At 37.3% G+C, this 21,706-nt stretch overlaps 1 pseudogene; it reads right to left on the reverse strand.

Moving 5' to 3' along the window:
* Positions 1 to 2,595: 2,595 nt before the first annotated feature.
* On the reverse strand, positions 2,596 to 3,146 carry LOC118664853 (annotated as a pseudogene).
* Between the last annotated feature and the right edge of the window lie 18,560 nt (positions 3,147 to 21,706).

Genomic DNA, 21,706 nt, shown 5'->3' on the forward strand with positions numbered 1-21,706 from the left:
TGATAAAAAGACTAAAATCACATTATACTACATGCCATATTCAAGCTAATGAGTTATATTAAACATTTGTTAATTTTCTTTCCAATATACATTCTCTCTTGTTCTTAAGTAGTGTATGAAATTCTGTCTGCATCTACCCACAGCCTCCTGCCCTGCACTCAATTTGGTATGGGGAGACTAGATAATTTCCATAACCACACCAGAGAATGTGATTTAAGTCAGAATGGTCCATTACTTTGGCCACAGAAACTGATTAAAAGATAGATCTATGACCCAAGTCAAGCAAGTTGGTCAACTGGATTGTATTCCAGAACCTTTCCTCAGGTTGCATAGTGACAATCAAATTACTTTTATTGCACTTGATTTTGTAATAATCTGAGTCTGATCATTCCAGGAACATAATCTTAAAATCTGAAAATGTAGCTAACATTTTTTAAAAAAGTAAGTCAGTGCAAATCTCATATTATTAGTGAAAAGACAACTCAAATCAAGGTTCAATAACATTTTTTTTAACACTTCAAATTTTAAAAATATATTATCTTTTACAAAATCATACTGGAAATTTCACAAGATTAAAAAAATTTCTAACCTATGTACACAATCCCAGTCAATCCTGAAGGGGTCCTGGACAAATCATAAAACCTCATTCCCTCTGACTCTCTATCCAAATTTAATCAATGACTCACAATTAAGCTCAGACCTCTAGGAGGGAACCCCTCAGAAGGTTATATTTAAGAGTGTCATGGGAACAATATACATTTCAAATACAATCATTAGAAAGGACTGAGTGGATCAAGAGCTTTTTTGTCTAGAGATGAAGTTTTTACAGAGATATCTCCAAAATATATAGAACTATTCAAAAATGCCACTGAGGTTCATTGAGGTGGATAATTATATTCCCAGGTAAAGATGGTTAAACTTCCTGTTTTATTCAGTTTTGAAGGAAATATTATAACCACTAGAGGCCCGGTGCACAAAATTCATGTATGGGGGCGGGGGGTCCCTCAGCCTGGCCTGAACCCTCTCACAACCAGGACCCCTCAAGGAATGTCCAACTGCCAGTTTAGGCCCAATCTTGCAGGGATCCCTGTGGGATTGGGCCTAAACTGTCTGTCGGACATCCTTCTCGCAATCTGGGGCTGCTAGCTCCTAACCATTCACCTGCCTGCCTGCCTGATCGCCCCTAACCACCTCGGCTGGGCCATGGCGGCTTCGTCCAGAAAGATATCTGCAAGGTTGTTCGGCTGTCTTGTCTAATTTGCATGTTACGCTTTTATTATTATAGATTGCTGATGGAGATGAGAGTAGTAAATTTTGAGATATCAGATTTATGTAAAATGTTCTTATTGTTCATTTGATGTCTGTGTTCCAGAATTAGTTCTGCTTCTCCTCATCCATCATTAGTAAGTAGAATTTCTTCTAAATCATGACCACAAGTGTCAAACTATAACTTCAAATAATTTTCAATGTGATTGTAAACATAATAGAGACTGTTTGACCTGAAACTTCTGCAGTTGTAGGTAGTATCACACAATCAGCCAGGCATTTCCCTAAGGTGAAATTAGTCACCACGTTGGATCCATGCTCTCTATTAGTTTTAAACCATAAGTCCAGTGGGGAGTGGTCTTCTTCTTGATAGCACCTGTAGCTTTTATCAGTTGCAGCTCCACTGCCACGTAGCCTACCACCAGACTACTAGTCTTAACTGAAATGCATCACAGTAAGGAGAGGAGAGCAGCATCAGCAGATGAAGAGATTACCAAGTGCAGAGTGGAACAGGAAGCAGAACAGAATGAGAGTAGGATCCCTGCACCTGTAGGGGATTCTCTCAGTGAACCATGGAAGCCCCTGAAAGAAGTCAGGAGCTATTTAAGGATTTTTTTCTTAAAAATATACCAAATTGCCCAGAGAATTATTCTATGAAAATATATTTATTAAGAGAAAGTACTGGTTTTTCTCTTTAACCTGCTCTTAACAGCAGCTTCCTCTGCTACCAAATCCCTGGTCCCCAAGCTTATGCTGAGCTCCTGAGCGCAGGGCATTTTGTTCTCAATTGAATTGTTCTTTTCTTTTTTCTTTTTTCTTTTTTTCTCCTAGCTAAGAAAATGAAGATGGTATGTTATAATGGTTATCTGTTTTAGTTTGCTAACGCTGCCTTACACAAACTGAGTGTCTCTAACAACCAGAATGTATCCTCTCACAGTTCTGGAGACTAGAAGTCTGAGGTCAAAGTATCAATTGTGTTGATTTTTTTCTGGGAGCTGTGAGGGAAGGGGGCTCAGTTCCAGGACTCTCTCTTCAGCATGTATATAGCCATCTGTTTTCTGTGTTCACATTGTGTTTCCTACTATACATGTGGCCTTTTTAAATAAATTTACCAATAATATTGGATTAGGCCTCCTCTAATAACTTCACTTTAATTCTATCTACATTGGCTATTTCTTTTTCTTTCTTTTTTTTTTTCTGCAAAAAAGCTTTATTGTTTCATTTGGTCCAATGCATGGGAGAGGGCTTCAGGGTGGCTAAAAAATGGCTAGTAGTTTTGAGGAGAGGCTCAGGCAAAAGCCAGACACCAGGGGGATGCAAAGGGGCCCCTCATAGGCTTCTGGGCTCCAAAGGCTATTAGCCATGCTTGCGGGTGAGCCTTTCAAAGAGATACTTTTCCCGCCCAGCCTCTGGGCTGGCCAGCTTGCAGAGGTTAGTCAGGTGGCCGCCCATCTTCCTGATGAGTTTCACCTCCTCATCCAGGCAGTGGTTCTCCAGGAAGTAAGAGATGGGGGTCTGTGCAGGTAGAACCCAGCACATGCAGCTTCAAAGAGGCCTGGTTCAGGTTCCTCTCCAAGGCCAGGGCGGCTTCCATGGTGTCCTGAGTTTTGCCCACTCATCCTGGGAAGGCTCAGCACATCTTGGAAGAGAATGCGGCCACCATGCTTGTTTTCCAACTTTAAGAAATGCTCAGTGCCTTCATGCTTCTTCTCTGCCAACTCGTGGAAGAAGTGGCCCACGCTCTGGAGAGCCACATCATCCCACTCAAAATAGAAGCCCAGAGAGAGATAAGTGTAGTGGGCCTGCAGATACAGTCTGGCTAGGAGGTTGACCACAGCCTCCACCTCGGTGGAATAATTGTGACCAATTTGGGAGGTCATGGTTGTTGGGCAATGAGTTAAGGTAGAAAAAAAAACAAATAAAAAAACTGGTGTGTTGGCTGGTCTTGGAGGTGGTTCTGAAGATGGTGACTGAATAAGACTCAAGATAGTGACCAGAGTCTGGAAGAAGGGACATCCCTGGGTCTGTTCTGTCCAAACACTGTTGAAGCAAGAGGTAGATCCGGGACCACCGAGGGCGCTGCGTCTACAATGACTATATCTAAATCAGATCATGTTCTGACACACTGGGTTAAATTTTTCAATACGTAAGGTTGGCTGGGGATACAACATGATTCATTTCCTCTATACCAGGCTTCCTTTCCTATTTTTTTTTCTATTACTAAAAATTAAATTAGTTAAGCTCTACCCAATGGAGTAGAACTCCTAAGGCATATAACTTAGTGGCTATATTTATTGGTTCTGGATGCATACCACCTGGATTTGCATCCTGGTGTTGTCTCTTTCTAGCTCTGTGACCTGCTCCCTCATCTATAAAATGGAGAAAAAACTATCTATCATGTGAAGTGCTTAGCCATTTTGCAAATATTACACTTATAAATATTTATTATGAAACATTGTTGAGGAAATAGCTGCCTTCTAAGTAGAGGTAGAAGTCTGTACTCCTTGACTATGAGTGCTTACTAGCCCAGCAAAGAATACATAGCAAGTTTGGAGAATAATGCAATAAAGATTTACTTTGTTTGGAATATGAGGATAATGCTGCAATGATTCAAGTTATGCAGATGCTTCAGGTAATCATAAAAGACACTTAAATTACAACATTTTATCTCTTGATTTATGTACCAGCCTCATTTGATCACTTTTGTTCCATCTCTCCAACCCAGTCTCACAGAGTAACCCAGATACAAAGTAAAGGAACCAATCCCTAGAAAGGTAATAGAGGTGGGGCTTATTGTGCTGTACATTCACGGAAAGTTCTTTGCACTAATACCTAACTACTTCAGAAACATTTTACCTTTTTGTAATTATTTGTAAATAATATGTAATTATTTCTCCAAATTTTTATACTTTGAACATGTTCATTTTTGCTTGCCTCAACTCTTAGGGCACTTTATTTATAGTCAGCCACTATGATTGTCGCTGGTCCTGACTGAAAGCTAAGTGAGTTTAGATCTGGGCTTCTCTTAGTCATATAAGAACACTCCAGATTCGGATCTAAGGATTTCATATGTTTTATTGGATTTAAAACTCAGAGCAACTCTATGTAGATATTAATATTATCATTAAAGCTTGCAGACAAAAATAAAATGTTTCGGAAAGTTCAGATTGGCCAATGTCAAAGCAAGTAGTTGCGATAACATTTTAATCTGTATCAGTGTGATTTCTAATGCCTGAGCTCAGTGGCAAATCCGTTTCCTCACAGATAAAGGTGAAAGTCAGTTATCTAACAGTGTCCTTTATTGTAATGTGATGAGGCTCAGATAAATTATTGAACAGTTTGGATAATGAGGTTGTCTCAGTTTATCTTCTAGTCTTAAATTCCCTTAATCCCGAACAGTCTCAAGTCAGAGAGGTAAATATGGCTATGAAACCAGTGAATCAACAGATGGTTACATTTTCTGCTTGTAAAATGCAGTGCAAATTTCACTAAAAGCATCAAAACATCTTCTGTAGATATTTCTTAGATGTATATTCACATATATTCCAGACATATCAGTGAGAAAATATGGAAAACAAATTTATCCCCTTGAGTTCTGGCATCATTTGCTTTGAACTAAAACCTCAGATGACACTGGCTTCTTCTAAGCTCTCAAATGTTCTTGACTTACTCTGAAAAGTTTTCTTTACATTGGATTTTCAAAATCTAGTCATGTATTATGGTTACAGAAAGACTCACCAATTTTGAATCTTTATATTCCTAAAATATCCTTTAATTTCTATAATCTATAATAATAAAAGCATAATATGCTAATTAGGCCAGAATTCCTTCTGAATGTCCTTCCGGATGACCTTCCGGATGAAGCCAGGGCTGTGAGGGAAGCCCAGGTCCTGGGTGCCTGAGGGAAGCCAGTGCCGGCAGCTGGGGGAAGGAAGATCTATTCTTGCATGAATTTGGTGCATTGGGCCTCTAGTTTTATATATTTAAATTTATGTTTTCTTAAAGTGGAACTTATATTTAAAATACAGCCAGAAATATAAGATTGGATTGAAAGTAACAAATACATATAGAAGAATTACCATGTGCAAGATGTTCAAGGAATAGATAGATGGATAGATGTCCATGTAGATATAGATATAATATAGCTAGATATGTCTGTCTGTCTATATCCATCATTTGACATTGCACATTGGGCAAATGTGACACTCTTCCCATTTTTTAATAGGAGATTAGCATTGTGTGAAGGATGGTCTTTAAATATTGTTTTTATTCCTGTGATAATATAAGGCACAGAACAAGAAATTCTGGGCTAGCTGAAAGCAAAGTAAGATTTAATGGAAGCCTGAGCTCCTCTTTCTTGTACTAGTTTTTCTTTTTAAAACTTATGTAAATTAATGAGATAAAAGCATTATGTTGCTAAGAATATAATCAAGGTTCATAATGAACCAGAATCTTGTTTTTTTTTTTTTTTTTTTTTTTTTTTTTTTTTTTTTTTTTTTTTAAGGAAATAAGAAGGGGAAAATGTTAATAGAAAATAGAAGGTAATTCTTGTATCACCTTCCCAAAATTTTGTGTTTCTGTTTATTTTTTCCTTTCTCAAGTTTACATATAACTATTACTTCCTAGGTAATAACAGACCGTAGATATAAAACACATCTAGAATGTGATTCCCTATCATTTTGCCTTTTGTCTTATTTATGGTTTTTACTTCCTAAGCCATAAAGACATATTTATAATTAAGAATCTCAATCTTCTGAGTTTAATCAACACATTTGACATCTTTTATGTCTGAATTGTTTTCTCCAGCTTAGATTGTATGCCTTCAGGGTAGGAACTGTGTCTATGATGATTTATATAGTGCTGCATACTTGGTATTCAATAAATAATAAACAATAAAGAAAGATTGCCTAGCAAAGATATAATTCTCATGCTAAGGACAAATTGGCTAAATGACTTAGAATTATTTTTCTTTTATACTGGAAAGCATTCCTTAACATGTCTTCTTCAAATGAAGTAATGTTTTCCATTTTAATATCCCAAATTCATCTAGTTGTGTGTGCTCTCTCTTGCTTTCATTTGAAGCTTTAAATCCAGCTTTACATACATTTTAAAGTATTTTTGTTTTATTGAATATATGCATTTTTTAGTAAGATTTAATAAGAACATCAGTGAATTGGTGAATGATATATGCTAGCTCATCTGCTGAGCACATATGTACAACAACATTTGGGGCCATTCCAAATTAAACTTATTTAATGAAGGCGAAATGGTTTTATTGCACTGAGTTTTATTTCTGACTTGTATACAGCATTGCCTTTCAGATCATTGTTCTCAGTATTCAATTCTTTGACTCACCATACGTCATCGGTGCCCCCAGGATGTCAAATGGAGAAGAACAACCTTATGTTTCTTGGATTATGGCATCCAGGTAGGTTCAAGTTTGGTGGAAAAAGAAACTCATAAAGCTGTAGATTATCTTGTTCAGTCTCACTTCAGGGCCTCTAACAAGTGTTTCCTTCATGGCACAGTCTTTCACTTCTCTCTCTTGTATATTTCTCCAGTCCTCTCTCTATCAGTTATTACTTATCATTCATGCTTCAGGAGAGCTTTCTTCTCTACCTCTACCTTCTATTGGACTTAAATTGTTACCCTGGCATCAAAACTCCTAATTCCTGTATTTTCCTTTGCATCACGTTCAGTAGATTAGTCTTTTCTTATCTGCCATGTATCTTCTAAACCAGAAAATAAACTCCGTAAGGGGATGAACTTCCTGAATTAATTACTGCTGTACCCAGAACATCAATCTATGTGTCTAGCACACAGCAATCATTCACTAAAAGTTGCTGAATGATTTAAAGACCAAGACCATTGTTCACCTGTCAAGACAGTTACAAGAGATCACAAACTCTCAAAGCAAAAGAATGAAGGCTTATTTTTTAAAAAAATATATTTTATTGATTTTTTACAGAGAGGAAGGGAGAGGGATAGAGAGTTAGAAACATCGATGAGAGAGAAGAATGGATCAGCTGCCTCCTGTACACCCCCTAGTGGGGATGTGCCCGCAACCAAGGTACATGCCCTTGACCAGAATCGAACCTGGGACCCTTCAGTCTGCAGGCCGACGCTCTATCCACTGAGCCAAACCAGTCAGGGCTGAAGGCTTATTTTTTAATTTGGCTTGTAAATTATGGAAAGTATTTTACTCTCATCAACAGATTTGAGCCTCAATCAGTTTTTAAAACAAATTGTGTGCTTTCCTAGAGCAAGGCTAATATTTGAATGCAAAATGTTCTCCATATTTTCATGTAGTCTGGTTATTTCTAGGTTTATCATCTGCTGTTAGTTGATTTGGTAAAATTAACTTTGTTTTTTCCTTAAAAACCATATGAACTTATAATGTATTGGTACTTTCTGCAAAAGGAAAGGATTCATCCACTCGCTCTATTTAAACTTGGCACAGACTGAGAGCAATCCATCACAAAGGTTTATTTTTATTAATTTGGGGGACCCTCTAGAATAGGGCTGTTCAGGTTGAGAAGAATGTAAGAGTAAGAAGAAACATCTGCAGAAGTGAGAGGGCAGAACCTGAAGTCAGGAGCTGGTGTAACCTAAGAGGAAAGAGCTGGTCAGGCTGAGGAAAGAATCTGAGTTACAGTATTAAAGCGCATGGGGCCACACTCATTAACCCATTAAAAGGCAGACTTTCTACCAAGAGGGACCCAGATTGCCAGTGCAATGAAGCAAGTGTCATTGATAGATGTGTAAATTGCAGAATGCCTTTATTTGTTTGCTTGTTTTGGTGAATCAATAAGTTTCTGTATTACCAGGCCTCAGGACGTTTCTGAATAATTCTAAAAATGTAAATATTTTATAAGAGGGAAATTGTAATACTAATTGATATTTCAGAATGAAATTAGATCAGGAGTCTCTTACTCCCCATCCAGGCCTACAGATTTTCAATAATTTAATTTCATTTGTTGATTTTTAATTTTTTTTTTCTGGGACTCAAAATTTAATATGGAAGATCAAGTAAGCACCATTTCCAAGGAGATAAGAGAAATTGTCTCTACAGCTTTAAAAAGCCTATGTCAATCTATAAGAAATCTAATTTAATCCGTTTACCTTAAAGAAGATTAAATTATGGCCAGGCTTTCTGTAATACGAACCACCTGTATTAAAAAAAAATGTTAATCACAGCTTTAACAAGAAAAAGCTTTCACTAATGTGAGTATGAATAATCCATAGATTTAAGCTATCCGAAACTAATGCATATCTTGCAGTTAGTTCCAATTTAGCTCACCAAACATATACTTTAGAAGAGAATTCATGTTTGATTTATGGACCATCATGATGTAGTAATGAAATAAAATTTAAAAGTTAAAATAAATTTATACAAGAAATCCAAGTATTAAAACTATATGCTCCCCTCCATCCTAAAGTATTAATCTTGATTGAATTCAATGGTGAACTTTATGCTCTTCCTCTCCATTTCAGTCACCTGCTCAGACATTTTATCTGACAATATTTTTGCTAAAATGATGTAGGGTTAACCCTTTAGAGATATATTTGGAAGGTAATATGATTTTAGCGTTCATCTTATTTTCATGAATGCTAGTTATACAGATAAAAACCCAAAAAGTAAGATGTTTAATTATCTTTATACAGGCCCAGCTCAATGTTGACTTCATCTCATTAAATGTCGAGCATTTATGGCAATGGTTCCAGTGTGTTTTGAGTATTGAATATAGAGTATTGAATTGCCTGACAGTTGGACATACAGATTTTCAAACTATGAAATGTAGCCTTGAATTTCACGTTATTGTGCAGTTTCTGTCTTCATACCATTTTGTATCAATTCACAATATTCAAAATTGTGTTTGTGAAACAGAGCCTGCTTCTGAATAATCTTTTAATTCCAGTTTCAGAGTGAGAGGCAGTTGGAAGAAAAGCAAGGCATTACCCTAACTACTTTGAAATACAGCAGTAGTTTAGATTAGATTGTTCCAGGAAAACAGTTATTCTCCTGAGATGTCACAGCTTCCAGAGAGCTGAATGCAAGACTAACCAAGCGAAAAGCCTTTTATTTGGGGTCTTCTGTGCACTTGGGAAATGGAACCAGTTGCTTTCGCAGTAAAGTCCTTTTTAAACAAATCAAATCTGAAGGAACTGGGAGAAACCCAGATAGACGGAATATATGAAAAATATTTGGGTTCAGGGTCACCAGAATTCTTAGTGTGAAATCCATTGTTCTACCATCATGAAGGCCTTTCATCACCAATTATAGGAACATGTTCTTAGGTGATCAATGGAAGTTACAGAGTTGTTGGGGTTTTTTTCTTCTTTCTTTCTAGAAGAGCTTTCTAATTAGTAAAAGTGATTTTTAAAAATGGCCTTCTAATGAACAGCTGCTGTATCTATTGTTAATGGAACAGCCTTGCAGTCACGCTTGTTTTTGTCATTGAAATAGAAACGAGAGTGATTTGCATAAGCAGAATATTATTTGCTCGTTGATTATTTTCCTCTCTTTCCCCCTTTTCCGCATATCATCATTTCAATTGTCTTAATGATAAGTGGTTCTTAAGCAGAAAACAACTGTTTGCTATTTTTGACCTCTCAAAACAGGCTAAAAATATGTTAATATAAAATTAGTATTAAATCAGACTTTGTCTTAACCACAGTATGTTTTTTGAACAAGGGTCAAATTCAGCTCAAACCAGTTTAAGATATATAGGTAGTACATAGTATTAACATATGAAGGTTTGCGTCTTTATTTGAAAATAAATATACCTCTCTGAATCGTTTTTAATAGCAAAAGATCATTTCCTCCGGAAATTCTGTTTCTTTGTTATGGGGTGGGGCCACAACATTTGTAACAAAGAAACAAAATTTCCGGAGGATGAGGCCCAGAAATCAGGATTTTAAAAAAGATTCCCAGGTGATTCTAATGTGCAGCCAAGGTTGAGAACCACTGACATAAAAGAAAGAGGATGTGAAGACACGGGAAGAGGACAGCCGTCTACACAAAGAGAGATGCCTAGAACAGACCCTTCTCTCACATCCTCAGAAGGAACCAGACCTGCCAATACCTTGATATTGGGCTTCTGGCCTCCTGAACTATGAGACAATAATTTTCTGTGGTTTAAAACCCTCAGTTTGTGGTACTTGGTTATGACAGCCTAAGAAAAATAGTAAAGAAATATATTTACTACCAAGTAGTCTATTTTCAATCAGCATATTTTAAAACTGTCCCTTTATTGTCACTTGAGTATGCTATTCAGCACTTGCAATGCATTTTAGAAGTAGAGTATAAGCATGAAGAGTATTGGGCTTTAGCATCCAACAAACATATCCTCTATCTGTGAGATCCTGGGTGATTTGTTCGACTTTCCTGGGGCTCAATGTCATTATGAATAAAATAGAATTAATAGAAGCTCCTAAGGAGAGTGGTTGTGAGGAGTAAAATATCTGAAATATACAAAGTCCTGATACAGGTGTATAATCTCCGGTTAACACTTTAGAAATATAAGTGACCGTACCGGTGATCACTTATCGATACTGATTACTATAGCAGGCATTATGAAACATAACTAGGCTTGACTGTATTTCTAAAAGTTAAGATTTGCAGATCTTCTACTTTCCATGGGATAGACCCCACCAACATGTGGTGCCATGTTATACACATCAATGAAACCTCCCCCAAAGCTTTCTTCATTGAAGAATCTGTGTGAACCATGCATTGTCCTGCATGTTCCTAAGGAGAAAAGATACATCAGCTAGCCATCCTAAAGACGAGATACTGAGGCCTCGTAAGAGAGATAAGACAGAGATACACAGGGCTCTAATACAGAAAGAACTATAGTTTAAGATGAATTCTGAATCTGCATTGTATACTTAATTACCTCTTACCTGTGCCTGCTTCCTGACTCCCCACTCCTGTTGGTGCACCTGAGAGAAAGCTTTGCTAAACCATGTTACCCCCATGCTTAGATTCTTTAACAAGTCATCTTTTAAAAAGTGAATACATTCTTTCACCACATCTCCTAGGCTACCCATTTGGGCATGTGAGATAAAAAGGCCAAGAGGGGGCTGGCTTTGTACTCCTCTCTTGAGTAACTTTTGGAGAATTGCCCTGTTAAATAGCTATTGAAATATTGGGACCAGGAAAGTCCTTCCTAGGTGTCCTCTGATAAAATTAGGCCCACTTGTTTACATTTACATGGAAACTGTGCTCACCTTAGTCATTGTACTTAAACATCCTATATGATGACAAATTCATAGAGATTCTTTCTTTTCTGACGCAGTCTCCACTATGTGAATTCTTATAAGAACCTTATTTTCTTCTTTATATGCTCGGAACCCTGAACAGTGGTCAGCATGAATCAGGTACAATAAAATGAGAAGAATGAATTTATTACTTTAGGAGAGTGAAGGTGAGGAAAAGGTAAACAATCATGAATAACTCAGTATTCATGAGTAGCTTTGCATAAGGGGAGGGAACAGACAAAATATATGTCTGGAGAAGAGAATTTCAGGCAGATGGAAAATCAAGAATGAAAGCACCCATGTGGGGAAAGGACTATGTACTGAAACTGCAAACAAGTCAATTTGGCTCCGGGCTGGTATATATAAATGTGAATTTAAAGGTAAAATTTAAAAAGGCAAATTCCATTTACATTGAGGAGGCTCATAAATGTAGGACTAGGGAATCTCAGCCTTAATCATTACAACTCTGAAAACAGCACTCCATAGATCCCCATTGCCTCTGGCATAATCTGTTAATAGTTGGTAATTTGGAAAAGACATGGGAGAGAATTTTATTGATGTACAGATATATTAACCAAATTACTCTATGTTTAATTCAATCTGAATATACATTAATCTACTAATAGAATGGTTACTTTGATATATTTTGAATATACCACCTGGATGAGTATGTTTGGCATTATATCTCTGCATCTTTTCTCTTAAATGGGCAGTAAGAACTGACCCATTGTGTACTATAGATGCTGATAACTTTTATTCACTTATGCACATTAAAATCTCCTCCTGGGAAATATAAGATATATAAAATATAAATACATAAACAGCCACAAAGTAGGTTGCTAAGATATTATGCATGAGATCAAGAATATTATTTCTTTACCTAAATATTCATCTAATTTTCTGTAAACTTTAAGTAAATGGAATCAGAAAGCAAGGCTTGAACTAAGACTAGGTAGTACCAAGATAATTTCAAGAAGATGATACAGAAAGCTGGTCTATATTTAAGTTAATTTGGGGCACTTGATTAAAACATATATGCCCAATAAGTTAATAGAAAAAAAAATTCTCTAACAAACAAAATGCTGCATGATTCAGACATTTAAAAATACATATATTATGTATACCTTTATAGAATACATTTTGAGGTCATTAGAAAATACTCATAATGCCTTATCTATTTATGTCAACATGAATACATTTCAAAAAATAATATTGCATGAAGAAAAAGTAGAAAGTTAGTCTTAAACCTGAATGTCAACAAGCACATTTTAATATTCTGAAAATAAAATGTGCATTATTTGATAGGGATATAAAGGGTGGGGCAAAAGTAGGTTTATAGTTGTTCATATAGAAAATATGCAATAATTAATAAGTAAGAATACAAGAATAAACTGTTTTGTGTACTCACAACTATAAAACTACTTTTGCCCTACTATGCATATACCAAAATTATGCTATTGTCCTTGGGAATGAGCTACACCAACTTTAGGGTCATTAATTTCTATTAGAAAGGTGGGAAATATATTAGACAAAGTGCTGGGGTTCTATAGGTAACTTGTTTTTAAGGAAAATATTTGAAATTTTAATTAGAAAATAAAATATTTGAAGCAAATATGAGTCACTGGTAGAAGCATCTTAGTCAAACCAAAACACTGACTTGACACTCTTGGCCCCTTGGAACAGTTGGTGCCCACTTGCCTTAAATGAAAGGGTCCAAAGTGTTTTTCAGAGGCAAACACTTCCAGGTTACATGATGTCTTTGGCCCCAGAAACAGAAGAAGCTAGATACTTTTATACAAAAAGACATAAGGTAAAAAGGAAAGAACAAAGGCAAGAAAGTTAGTTCTGCCTCTGCAGACATGATATCACATGTTTTTAATGTTTCTTATTTGTTAGAAATTATCTCTGAGTTGTATTATAGCACATTTTAACATGGCTTTTTCATCCTTTTCCACATTATCTAAATTTTCTAAAATAAGTGTGTATGACTTTTATAATCAGAAAACATATTTTTTTTAAAATTACAAGATTATATATCCCAATAGGAAAAACAAAAATGTTGAACCTACAAAAACTATTAAAACGTAACAATAAGAAAACAACCCAACTGAAAAATAGGAAAAAAAACCTTGAACAAACACCTCACGAAAGAAAATATACAGATGGCAAATAAATAAAGCAAATAAGAAAACATCATGTGTCATTCACTAAATACAAATTAAAACAACAATGAGATACCACTCTTAGACTTATGAGAATGCTCAAAAATCAAAACACCAAAACCACCAAATGCTGGTAAGGATGTGAAACAATGAGAAAACTTATTTATTTCTGGTGGGAATGCAAATTGGTATAGTCACTTTGGAGGAGAGTTTGGCAGACTCTAACAAATCTAAACATACTCATACCATCTGACCCAGCAATTGTACTCCTTGGAATTTATCCAAGGGAGCTAAAAACTTATGTTGATACAGAAACCTGTGCACAGATGTTCATAGCAGCTTTACTCATAACTATCACAACTGTCCTTCAGTAGGAGAAGAGATAAATAAACTGGGGTACACCCAGACAGTGGAATTATTTAGTGCTAAAAATAATAATAAGTTATTAAGTCATGAAAAGACATGGAGGAAGCTTTTCTTTTAGTAAGTTAAATAAAAAGTCAATCTGAAAAGGCTACATACTATATAATTTCAAATATATATTATGGAAAAGGTTAAACAAAGGAGTCAATAAAAAGCCAGTAGTTTCCAGACTTAGAGGAAAGGAAGAGATAAACCAGCAGAACACAGAGCATTTTTAGGGCAGTGATACTATTGTGTTGGATACTATAGTGGTGGATACATATCATTGTATATTGATTCAAACTCACAGAATATTCAACACAAAGAGTGAATCCCAATATAAACTATGAATTGTGGGTAATAGCATTGTGTCATTGCAGGTTCACTGATTATAATAAATGTACCACTCTGGTGAGGAATGTTGACAGTAGAGAGGTTGTACCTATGTGGGGCAGGCAGTACATGGGTAATCTCTGCACTTCATGCTCAATTTGTTCTGTGAACATAAAAGTGCTCTAAAAAATAAAATATAGCCCTTGCTTATTTGGCTGGGTGGATAGAGTGTCAGCCTAATGACTTAAGGGTCCTGGGTTCGACTCTGGTCAAAAGCACATGCCCAGGTTGCAGGCTCAATCCCCAGTAGGGGTTGTGCAGGAGGCAGCTGATCAATGATTCTCTCTCATCATTGATGTTTCTATCTCTCCCTCTCCCTTCCTTTCTGAATTCAATAAAAAATATGTATTTTTTAAAGTTTATAGTCTATAAATAATAACAACTAAATAAATACATTTTTTAAAAATCTTGGAACCCATAAACATTAGTATTTTGGTTCTTCCTTTGTAAAACAATGATATTTTAAACTAGAGGACTGGTGCATGGATTTGTGCACCAGTGGGCTCCTTCAGCCTGGCCTCTACCCTCTTGCAATCCAGGACTCCTTGGGGATGTCAAACTGCCGGTTTTGGCCTAATCCCCTGAAACTGAAAGTTTGACATCCCCCAAGGGATGTAGTAGTGCGTGAAGTGGCAGGCGGCCGGGCAGGAGCCTGAGCCTGGGCCAGGCGCTGTGCTGCTCCCACTTATCCTGTCACTGCTGCACCTGCCACCACTGTCGCTCATGCTGTGGGAGAGGTTCACACCACTACAGCTGCATTTGCCAGATGTGGGTCCAGCTTTTGGTGCCCACTGGCCAGTTGAGTGGTGCTCCCACTGTGGGAGCACTGTGACCACCAAGGAGCAGCTCCTGCATTGAGCGTCTGGCCCCTGGTGGTTAGTGCATGTCATAGTGAACAGTCAACCGGTCATCTGGTCATTCGGTTGTTTGGTCGCTTAGGCTTTTATATATATAGATTAGGTTAAATCAAAAATCACTTAGCCCTAACTGGTTTGGCTCAGTGGATAGAGCATCAGCCTGCAGACTGAAGGGTCCCAAGTTCGATTCCGGTCAAAGGCATGTACCTTGGTTGCAGGCACATCCCCAGTAGGGGGTGTGCAGGAGGCAGCTGATTGATGTTTCTCTCTCATCGATGTTTCTAACTCTCCATCCTTCTCCCTTCCTCTCTGTAAAAATATCAATAAAATATATATATTTTTAAAAATCACGTATTGTGGACTACATTGTACATATTCTATTGGAATTTATCTTTATCATTTGGAAGATAAGGCATATTCTCAAATCAGTTGATTCAATTTCACAAATTATAGAGCACTGTTCATCAATGGGCTGTGATATAATGGTAGGTGTGACAGCCCTTTCCCTAAACAAGCTCACAATATAGTATGGAAGACTAGAATGTACACAAATAAGTTACATATTTTGGTGTACAACATTAGAGATTTGCCTAGAAATTCCACAGACATTAGCACATCTGAGTTCAAGCCACCTTCCTACTCTAGAAAAAAGAAAACCCTTTGCAATCTTACACAGTTAGTTAGTTCCTCTTTGATTATGATTTCTGTCCATCTGTATTATTTAATAGATAGTATGAAACAAATCATCTCAAACCTATGTCAAAGCACACACTTATAAAACCATTTCACGGGTAACCACTAAGAAGGAACATCATTGCAAGAAATTTGAAAACTTAACATTTGTTCCACTTTTGGTTCATGTTTTTGTTTTCCCTCCTTCACTGCTCACTTGCATTCTAGCCTCCCATATAAAATCGCTGAAAGAAGGGCAAAAATGTCTTTCCTGGAAATTGTGTTTTTGAGTGCCTATCCTCTACAATTTCCTCCCTGTTTGTAAATTGTACATTCTAGGCTATGAAATATTCAACAAACACAATTTTGATGGCTTCCCTACCAGAGATCTCTATTTTACAAAACAGAATTTTTACAACTGTGCCCCCTCCCCCTTCTGCCTAATGGGTACCCTGGGGGAATGTTGTTGGTTTTGAGATTCAACCACATATTTTCAACAAATAACAGTGTTGAAGCCAATGAAATCTGATAGTAGCAAACATTATTCAGTGATCTCTGAGTACAAGTGGTTCATATTTCTTTTTCCTTTGGGGTATAAGGGGAAAGGACACACTGGGATGTGTGAAGTGAAGCCACATATAAGCAAATGATTTCAAAAAGAAGTGGAGCGTTTCATGTTCTTCGAGTCAGGTGGGAGTCCTAAACTGTCAAGCTTAGCTGCAGTGAAAATGGGTTTCTCTTTGGGGACCAAAATACATATTCATTTTCTTCCCATTTGGTTTGCTGATACAGCAGTCATATCCTGGCAGGTGCTGCCTGGGACTGCCAGAGGGAGGAAAGTAGAAATAAATTACATGGCTCTATTGGGTTCTCAAACCAATAGCAAGAATTAATGTTGCTCCATGAAGACCAAAGTGCTTCCGAGGAACCTGGGAAAACCAATACATCACTGATGGTTTTCTGTATAAAAGCAGCTCAGTGGGTAACAAAATGAGGAGAGGTGAGGAAGAAAATTGTTAATAAGGAAACAGGAGTGTCTTAAGTACTGGGATTAGCAATTTTAATCATGCTGATTTAACTTACTGTTATCTTTTTAAACTTAACATCTATTTATGGAGTGGCTTCTATGTGCCACATATTAGGAATACAGTGCATAAGACATTGCTCTAAAGCTCAAGGTCTATTTTGGGGAAAACAAAGAGAGAATAAAAAGAATAGTTCCCAGATGATGTATTTGATCATAGGTTAAGCAAAGGAATCTGTGAGAGCCACAAGGGGCATTTATCACTATCTCAAGAAGTTCATAGAACAGACCAAGGAGAGGTGACTGCTAAGTCAAGTGCTAATGGGTGATCAAGGATAAGTGCAGGTAAAGTGGTGGGGAGAAGTGGGGTGATAATGATAATGTCTTGAGAGCTATTCTGATAGTAAAGTTGGCAGAGTATATTAAATGACTGATGTTAAAGGGGGAACAAATAAGAGTCCAATAACAATCTTGTTTTGGAATAAGGACTAAGATTAAGGCTCCATATTATGTATGACTTGACATCTGGGGAAAACAGAGGACCTTGTATGTCCTAACAAAAGTTCATCTCACCATTGTGCTGGTGTTAAGGTCCTATAGACAATATCCTTTCTTTATTTCTTTTTTTTTTAAAATATATATTTTATTGATTTTTTACAGAGAGGAAGGGAGAAGGATAGAGAGCCAGAAACATCGATGAGAGAGGAACATTGATCAGCTGCCTCCTGCACACCCCCCACCGGGGACGTGTCCGCAACTAAGGTACATACCCTTGACCAGAATCGAACCCAGGACCCTTCAGTCCGCAGGCTGACGTTCTACTATCCACTGAACCAAACAGGTCAGGGCACAATATCCTTTCTTATCATGGCAATCAAGCACAGTAACTGCTTGTCTCTGATTAGAAGGCTTCAGTTTCCTAGCAGCTCACATGCTATTCAAATAAGTGATTCACATCTTCTCATAGGAATTAGGGGTCACTGGACCCTTTTTTTACTTCAAAGCCTATTTCCCAAGACCCCAGTTGATTCACTCATTTTCCAGTGCAACCCCTCTGCAGCCCTGTATGTCATGGCTCCCTCATTCCCCAAGCTGTGAATATATGTGACTAATAAACTGCTATCTATCTCATCTGTCCAGTGTTGAGAACTATGTCTTCAGCCATCCCCATAATCCTAAAGAAGGGACTTCTCCTTCACCAATGGGGTGAAGAGAAGATGAATAAACCCCTAGCTTGGGCAATGTTTGAGTATGTTTGGGCTGCTATACCAGGTGTCTTAAACAATAGACATTTATTACTCAAAATTCTGTGGCTGGGAAGTCCTGGGTCAAGGCACTGGTAGGTTCAGTGTCTGATGAGGGCCTACTCTCTAGTTCACAGGTGGCCATCTTCTTGCTGTGACCTCACATGCCATACAGGAAAGAGCTAGAGAACTTTCTGAGGTCCATTTCATAAGGGCACTAATCCCACACATGAGGAATTCACCCTAATGACCAAATCACTTCCCATAGGTGCCATCTCCTAATATCATCACATTTGGGGTTCACATTTCAAGATATGAATTTGGGGGAGACAAATATTTAGTCCATATAATTCTTCCCCTGCCCCCAAACTTATGTCCTTCTCATAATCAACATACAATTATTTTAGCCCAACAAGGGTCTTAACTCACTGTAGCATCAACTCTAAATCCTAAGTCTAAAGTCTCATCTAAATATGTAAATTCAGATATGGGTGAAACTTGAGTTAACAGTTAATAGTTTCCCATTATTGATCATGGAAATGCTCAGGTAAAATCAGTTTGTTCTGGTTGTTTGTTTGGTGAGGGTAAAGGTGGAGGAAGATAAAGATATGATAAAATCAGTTTTTATTAAAAATATAAAAGGAGGTGATTTACTATATGGATGAGAAAGCAGGGGGGACAAAGAAAAGGGAGCATGCACATAAATATGTAAAAACAGTGGCAGGTTGGTTGGCAGAAAATTGAGCAACTTCCTGCTTAACAACCTCCATTTTCTACTGCAGATAAGAACAATGAAGTCCTTAACAATAAGGGAGGAAATGACAAAGTAGGAAATTTGGGGAGAAAGTAGCAAGTTAGAAATAGCTGAACAACGATGGTGAAGAGTAAAAAGGGCATCACTTATGGCAGCTGAGTTATTATTGCCAAAATCTTTTGCTCTTCCCGATTTAAAATTGGCCTAGATTCACATCAGGTAAACCATGGCAATCGTGGCTTCAGAATCTTTGTGGGAGAAATCAGTAGGATGCAAGGACAGTTGATGAAAATTTGTTCAGGCCAAGAATTTTTAAATTGTATTGTTTATGCATATGTGTCTCTACATCTATGTTTATATTTCTCTCTTGCATAGTAGTTTATTTGTTAATTTGTAAAAGATTCTCTATTTGAATGCTTGGCAGAAATGCTAAATGGTATTTCTAGAAAAGCAAACTTGGACAATTGCTTGGGGGTAGAAATTGAGTAATGGAGGAAAAATAAGGGGGAAATGGAAAATGTCTCCTTTATTAAAATGTAGGAAATGTCTAAATGGGTAAACAAGATGAGGAAGGATATGGCCTATGATGACATGGAACAAAAAGAAAAGTAAATGTCATGTGAAGCAGAGAGAGATATGTCTCGTGATTTCAAAGGAATTTTATTTTAATTTGTCACTTTTTAAGGAAACTTATTTCTTCAATAACTGGTGTCCTTCTAAGATGAAAGAAATTTAGACACAATGCACACACAGAGAAAGCCATGTGAGTATGGAGGCAGAGATTGAAGTGGTAATTCTACAAGCCAAGGAATACCAGGATTTTTGGAACCCATGAGAAGCAAGGAAGGGTTCTCGCCCGCAGCCTTAACATAGTATGGCCCTGAGACACCTTGATTTCAGGCTTCCATATTTGAGGCCTGTGAGAGAATGAATTCTGGTTGTGTTAAGTTACCTAGTGACAATAGCCCTAGGAAACCAACAGCTCAGGTGAAACATTAAAAAAAATGCTTTCAGATACCTTGGCAGTGGCAGAAAAGTCGCTCTTCTGAGCTGCTTATGTGTTCAACCAGAGGCCCTCGTTTTCAGGCTCTATTCACCTTTTTTTGTTCTTTTAATTTTTATTGATTCCAGAGAGAGGAAGGGGGAGAGAGAGAGAGAAAGAGAGAGAGAGAGAGAGAGAGAGAGAGAGAGAGAGAGAGAGAGAGAGAGAGAGAGAGAAACATCTTCAATGAAAGAAAATCATTGTTTGCCAAGCCCCCTACAGGGGATCAAGCCCGCAACCTGAGCATGTGGCCTGACCTGTAATCGAACCATGACCTCCTGGTTCATAGGTCAACACTCAACCACTGAGCCACACACACTGGGACAGACTTCATCTACTTTGTGCTGAAGTTTTCATTACCAAGGGCCTCACCATTTTTTTCTTTAGAAATACCTCACAAAGAAATCCTGTAATTGGGGCACTCCAGGATCAGGGCAGCATACAGATCATCTCTACGGACTCAGAAATGTATGTGTCTAGACACACATGGGTTCTTACAAAGAACCAAGGTGAACTCCTTGGGAAACTTCTCCGTCCTATCTATTCAGCTACAATACAATACATTTGACTTTATGTTTTCTGCATTCCTTTTCCATTGGTCTACATTTTTGTGAAGGGTTTATACAAGATAAAAGGAAAAATAGGTAGAAAGACAAAGGGAGAGAGAGAGAGAAATAGGGAAGATGGAAGAGAGTGAAAAAAGAAGAAAGAGAGTGAATAATGTAACAAAACTTAACATGAAGTAATGGACAGCTTTGGCTTAAATCAAATACTTCCTTTTGTAATCTTTATTCAGTAAGGCTACAATATATTTTCTTTTAGAACTGGCAGATGGTAGAGAAGAAAGGTGGAGCAGGAGACAGAGGACATATTAATTCTTCCTGTACCATAGCATGTCTTTAAAAATAAAAGACTGTTGTTGCTAATAAGACCCATAAAACTAAAATAAAAGGGTTGCTCTTGATGCAGCAGTCTGGCCAGTATACCACAATCCTGCAGTATTTCCTTGGATTCAAATATACTTGGGTTCAAGTAGTCTAAAATGCCTCATTTTTCATCTCCTCATAAAGCACCAACTATATATCTCTCACACATTCAATGTTTTCAACTAGAATCTGGAGAATGCCTTTGATAAATGGACAATGTAGTAATGAAAAATGCCGATCTTTCAACCAAGGAATGCTACCAAATGTAATATTCATTGAGTATCTATAACATCCTGGGCTAATAGGATTGTGTGCCCCCAGCAAGATACAAAACGGATGTAAAAGAGCTTTTGAGAAGTTCCCATTTAATTTGGAGGTCTCCTCTTAATGTATGCATTTCTATTGTTTCCTCTTTCCTTTCACCCAATCAAGCTATGCTAAGGTATCTTCTTTAGTCAAAACCATTTTTTTTATGATGAACATTTTTATTTATTTATTATTTATTTATTTGTGTTTAAAAATATATTTTTATTGATTTCAGAGAGGAAGGGAGAGGGAGAGAGAGATGGAAACATCAATGATGAGAGAGAATCATTGATTGGCTGCCTCCGAATGCACTTTACTGGGGATGGAATTGGAAACCCGGGCATGTGTCCTTGATCAGAATCACACCCAGTACTCTTCAGTCCGTAGACTGACAC

This window comes from Myotis myotis, unplaced genomic scaffold (assembly GCF_014108235.1).
Source record: "Myotis myotis isolate mMyoMyo1 unplaced genomic scaffold, mMyoMyo1.p scaffold_m19_p_1, whole genome shotgun sequence".
Taxonomy (NCBI): domain Eukaryota; kingdom Metazoa; phylum Chordata; class Mammalia; order Chiroptera; family Vespertilionidae; genus Myotis; species Myotis myotis.